Here is a 6,000-nt window from a genome sequence, read left to right on the forward strand (position 1 = left end):
GACTGGAATAGATGCCCTATGACCTATGTCAAATCAGGGACTCCCCCAAATGGTCTCCGCTGGAGTAGTGGTATGACCCTAGCCCTCATCTGGGCTTTAGACAGGAGCCACTCCTCCCGAATCCTTTTAACAGGTTACCCTTCCCCGTGGAGGGGTAGGCGGAGGCTACAACCTCCCCTCGATCCAAGATCTATGCTTACTCAATGCCTATCCACCTTACAAAGTTGTGACGGTTGCTAGGAGGTAGGTGAAAACCAAATGGCTGGTGTCAATTTGCCAAGTGGGAAAAATTCCTGCCCAGCCCCGAATCTGACGGCCAACAATAGTCCATAGCAAGGTTGTAGCATCAACAAAACCACAAACAGATTGAGGTGGGAGAACCAGCAAGGAAAAAGATGCTGAATGATGGCTTGGCAGGCCTGCATTATATCCTGGCCCTGGGCGTGGGGCCAAGTGCCACCATTGGCCAGTTGATCCTGTGCCCTAGGGAACACCCCCAAAGTTCTGCCACCATTGGCCAAATTGCCAGCAGGCAGGCAATCTGGCCTGCAATTTGCCAGTTCACTTATGCGGTCTAGGGTCCGCCCACAAAGCCGCCTGCCCTGGAAGTTTTATCTAAGTTTTCCAGTAGATATTTACTAAATTCGATATTTACTAAGAGCTATTGGAGGCATCATAGAAACATAGGAAGCTGCCTTATGCTGGATCAGACTATTGGCCCATCTAGTTAAATACTGTCTACAGTGATAGGAAGTGGCTCTCCAGGATTTCAAAAAGGGATCTTTCCCAACCTGACCTGGAGATGCCGGGATTCAGCTAGTAGGTTACAGGCAGGCACACTGGCACCCACGGGCACCGCTTTGGCAAACCCTGCTCTTGCACATCTAGCTTCTGCCCAGGGCTCTAGACCAGGGACCAGCAAACTTTTTCAGCAGGGGGCTGGTCCACTGTCCCTCAGACCTTTTGGGGGGCCGGACTATATTTTTTTGGGGGGGAGAACAAATTCCTATGCCCCACAAATAACCCAGAGATGCATTTTCAATAAAAGCACACATTCTACTCATTTAAAAACACACTGATTCCTGGACCATCTGCGGGCCGGATTTAGTAAGTGATTGGGCCAGATCCAGCCCCCAGGTCTTAGTTTGCCTACCCCTGCTGTACTGAAAAATCATAACTTGGCAGGTAGGAACTCAGCAACGTACACAGTGATACAGAACATAAACTGTGTATCTATATCTATTATGTTTTACTTCTTCTCTATCCTGAGCCATTCTTGCTTTGTTGTAGGAGAGGGGGGGGGGGATGCCCAGTTTTCTAAAGACGTATATAAAGTTACAGAAGCCCCCTTTTTTACACTGAAAGTCACTTCACATTAGAGCATCAGAGTGTGTGTGTGTATGTGTGTGTTTTAAATCTTGTTTCCATTCTTTATTAAGATGCTTTGCGTAATTAGTAGTGCTTCTATTGGAATAAATGGCAATTTGGAATTCGTCCAAATTGAATGGGGGGGGGGGACGAAAAAGGAGCACTAGCAATGGGTTGCATGTTAAGAGAGGCAAACTTCTCTAGGGCAGATGTGTTTGGTGCCGTTTGGCCCTGCTTAAATGAAATCTATGGAATCCTTGTGGAATTTAAGATGGAATAAGAGTAAGTGGGGAGGAAAGGAATGCAAAGCAAAACAGATTTGCAGCCAGAAGGGCAATTCACTTATAGTTTAATGAAAAACCCCTAAAACCAGACAGAATTATGTATGCTACACTGAAAATTTGTTTTGGAATTAAAGAGCCTATAAATAAATGCAAAATTATGACTACACATTTTCCATTATTGAATTCCTTTTGCATCAAGAGGAGCCAATGTAAAATCCTTATTGCCAAATGGAATTATGTTGAGTGGGTTTTTCGTTTTCGTGACAGTATTCTAATAGCTCTCCCGAAGCTGTTCTGGGGGAGGACTGTGTCACTCGTTGAAAATCAGAAATTCCAATGTGGCAATTCTAAATAAGTAAGATTTATATGAAAAATTAAGATTGGGAATTGGGGAGGTGGTATGTGCATACATACCCATACACAGTGCGATTCACTGAACTCCAATGCCCTCTAGTATTTTGGGGTACTTTTGTGAGATTTTTTTTTTAAAAAAGCATATTACTTATTTGGCTACAAATGCTTCATAAGGGTATTTTTTCCCCATTGAAGACAGCACTTCTCCACATTTCCACATCAGTCTGTGATTTATTTCTTTTTAAAGTCCTCATGACAATTAATCAAATTTTTAGTGTGATTTTCTCATAATGGGCACATTATTGAAAACCAATTTCCCCCTAATATAATGGATTTTTGCATGTTATTTTCACTATATGCATGTTTTACCCTAGAATATGTTTTTTTCTATGCATTACTTGGGTGGAGGCTTGCACTGCAAAATTTGGAGACACATGCATTTCGAAAGATGACTGTTTTGGTTCACATATGATTTTGGAAGGTGCAAAATAGGTAGGTTTGGTTTTAAACGAGAACAGAGTAAAATTTCTCCCCCAGGGTGAGAACCCGTTGGTGGAATCTTTCCGGCCAGGTCAGAGACTGGAGGGAAGTGTGCATACCCTGAATATTGTACTTTTCCTGAATATTTCATCTCTGCTAGGAAAGGTTGCTTTTATTTGTTAATCCTTTTATTGTTGCAAGCTGTTTTGAGCTCCACTTGATAGTTAGAACAGTGACAAACAGATGTTAAATCAAGTCAAACAATTCCTGCCAATGGCTTCCAAAGGTCATGCAGGATAGTCTTGAGGAAGAATTCACAATTCCATGTTGCTGCATAGGAGCCTAGCTTTCCCCCCCTTAAAAACCAAACTCTGAAAAGAAAATGGTGCCCACAGCCATGATGGTGATCCTCACTGGTGTCAGCCTTTTGGGGTTAACTATGGTTTTCCCAGTAGTGATGTATGGAAGTGAGAGCTGGACAATGTAAAGAAGGCTGATCGCCAAAGAATTGATGCTTTTGAATTATGGTGCTGGAGGAGACTCCTGAGAGTCCCATGGACTGCAAGAAGATCAAACTCATCCATTCTGAAGGAAATCAGCCCTGAGTGCTCACTCGAAGGACAGATCGTGAAGCTGAGGCTCCAATACTTTGGCCACCTCATGAGAAGAGAAGACTCCCTGGAAAAGACCCTGATGTTGGGAAAGATTGAGGGCACAAGGAGAAGGGGACGGCAGAGGACAAGATGGTTGGACAGTGTTCTCAAAGCTACCAGCATGAGCTTGACCAAACTGCGGGAGGCAGTGGAAGACAGGAGTGCCTGGAGTGCTCTGGTCCATGGGGTCATGAAGAGTCACGACTAAACGACTAAACAACAACAGTGGCATAGCGTGCGTTGCCAGTGCCCAGGGCTGTGCAGAGGTGGGGATAGGGTGGGAGGAAGGGAAACAGATGGAGTACACATGCGCATTCTACTGCCTAACCCCATCTGCATCGCCTAGGAGATTGCTGCTGCAGAGATAAGAAAAGAAGAGTCATTCTGTTGTCAGGAGAGGTCACATCCTGGTTCGTATGGAGAAGCCATTTTCAGCAGAGCCCAGCAACGGAAGCACAGAGCTGTATTGAGGCTGAATCAGGTGTTGAAATTTTGCACCCCCTAACAATTTTGCGCCTGGGGCATCAGCCCCTGTGCACACAACCCCCACGTTATGCCATTGGGTTTACTCACTGAAAGGTGACTTGCCGCATACTGTGAGCTGCATGTTTTATAGCCCCATAGGCCTAGTCCCAACGGCACAGATCTTCTTCATCGCCTCCCGAGCAAACTTGTCTATGTTGCAGGTGCATCGTGTCACACAGTTCTGGCTGTTCCCCCAAGACTCATTGCTGAATGTCACATAACAAGCTCATGAACTATCAACCTGCTGCTAGGGTTTCAGTGAAGAAAGAAATGTTTCAAAAGCTCTACCCTACCCAACAGGAAAATGCCATCCCTGCATTGTTGAAGTTAGAATCATAGAAATATAGAACTGGAAGGGATCACGAGGGTCATCTAGTCCAACCCCCCCCCCCGCATTGCAGGAATCTTTCGCCCAACATGGGGCTTGAACCCATGACCTTGAGATTAAGAGAGCCGTGCTCGGCCAACTGAGCTATACATATCATATGAAGCCAAAGTGGCAGTACCCACACATAAGATGGGGTGTGGGGGAATCCCAAGACTTTTCAGAACTGCAGAGGAAATTTGGGGGGTAGGGGTGGGTATAAGGAGGGAAAACCTTCAAAACTGCCCACAGCATGCTCAGTGGACAAAAACTATTGACTGAATGACTGTTGTGTGAAAATGCATAACGGAAGGAGCAGAATGGAGTGGCTATAACAACTTACCAGAAAGCAATATTTTTGTTGCTGGTCTTACTCATTACAGTGGTACCTCTGGTTGTGAATGGGATCCGTTCTGGAGCCCCGTTCGCAACATGAGCAGAACGCAACATGTGTCTGTGCATGCGCGGGTCACGATTCACCACTTCTGCACATGCATATGACATCATTTTGAGCGTCTGCGCATGCGCGAGTGGCGAAAGTAACCCTTTCCAGTACTTCTGGGTCACTGCGGGACGCAACCTGAAAGACGTAACCTGAAGCCAATGAAACAAGAGGTATAACTGTATGTCTTTGCCTCATATGGGGGTGGGGAAACTTCCATTGCAGCCTATGAAAACACATCCATTCCCACTGGTAACTTTCATTGGCCTTACTGTTTTCATACAGAGACCGCCCCGTTCCTTGAATTCATCTGAAGGAACCTTTGGTGCTGCTCTTAGGTGCCCCAGCTGGCTGGACGAAATTTCGGTGTCAGAAGAGAAGTAAAAACTGAGCCACAAGAATCGCCTCTGGATGCAGAATCTTTGCAATAACAATGAGACAGATGTTGGTTTTCTGAGGCATCCCGTTTCATAGCATAAGTCAGCTTGGTTATATTTTGTTCCTTTCTCTTTCGCTGCTTAAATTCCCAAGAATCGTATTTATTTTCAATAAATTGCTATGAAAAGGTTTATTTCTCAATGGATTACTAAGTGGCTGCAGACACACATATGTGTGCATTGGCTGTGTAGCTTCAAGAGTAGTAACATGTAGTCTGTTATGTTTTAGCCACACCTTGGATGCTATTCCCAAGTCCATTCACCGGGACCAAATTGTATCATGGCAACTTTAATAACTCCCACCATGCAACCTTCATAGGATCGTATGCTAATGACAGAGATGCTCTAATAATTAGGCCTAAAGCCCCACTGAATGTAACACCTTCCAATTAGCACGCCGCAGCATGAATTCTACTGTTAAGATTAAACAACAAAGCCAAAAGAGGGGGGGGGGGAATGGTTATCAGTACACATAATAGAAAATAATTGATGAAGTTGGAGGGTGTGATTATTTGGTGGTTACTTTACAGTTGTGCGCGCGCGTACACACACACACACACACACAACACACAAGTTAAAGAAACCCCAGTTAATCTCTGGCTACCTCTTTGAAGATAATGAAATTGGCTTCCTACTGCTGATTATTCATTAACAATTAATTCTTTCTCAGTGATCTGCTTCATTTTCAGCTTCTCACCACAAACAGCCAATGGAATAATTACAAGTGGAAATGAAAAAGCAATTAGTGGCAGATAATGCCAACATCTGATTTAAAAAAGGGGGGGGGGAGCCTGCAGAACAGATTAGCAGTTTGGTAACTGCAACTCCACTGCCTTCAGCGAGGCAATGCGAGTTACCCAAAGACATTTCCATTCTGGCTGCTTCTTCCATTGTTTCCCCTGCATCGCGCACCGCTGTATTCGATGCTCTCTTTTATTCTAAAAGGTTATTGGATTCTTCTACTTAATTCCTAAAGATCAAGCTGATTCTTCTTTTCATCCGACACGTTCATACAAGTGATATGACGCAGCTTTAAATGCATAGTGCAGATGGGACTTCAGCCACTGATACAAAATTGGACATGAAAGCAGGA

General features: G+C 44.6%; 1 long non-coding RNA gene across 1 annotated transcript in view; it reads left to right on the plus strand.

Moving 5' to 3' along the window:
* LOC144324950 (uncharacterized) overlaps positions 1-5,011 on the plus strand; it is a 35,027-nt gene extending 30,016 nt beyond the window's left edge. The window contains exon 3 of the long non-coding RNA XR_013390256.1: positions 4,756-5,011. This is a non-coding gene — a long non-coding RNA (uncharacterized LOC144324950). The remainder of the gene's footprint in view (positions 1-4,755) is intronic.
* Positions 5,012-6,000: the final 989 nt, after the last annotated feature.

This window comes from Podarcis muralis, chromosome 1, assembly GCF_964188315.1.
Source record: "Podarcis muralis chromosome 1, rPodMur119.hap1.1, whole genome shotgun sequence".
Lineage (NCBI taxonomy): Eukaryota > Metazoa > Chordata > Lepidosauria > Squamata > Lacertidae > Podarcis > Podarcis muralis.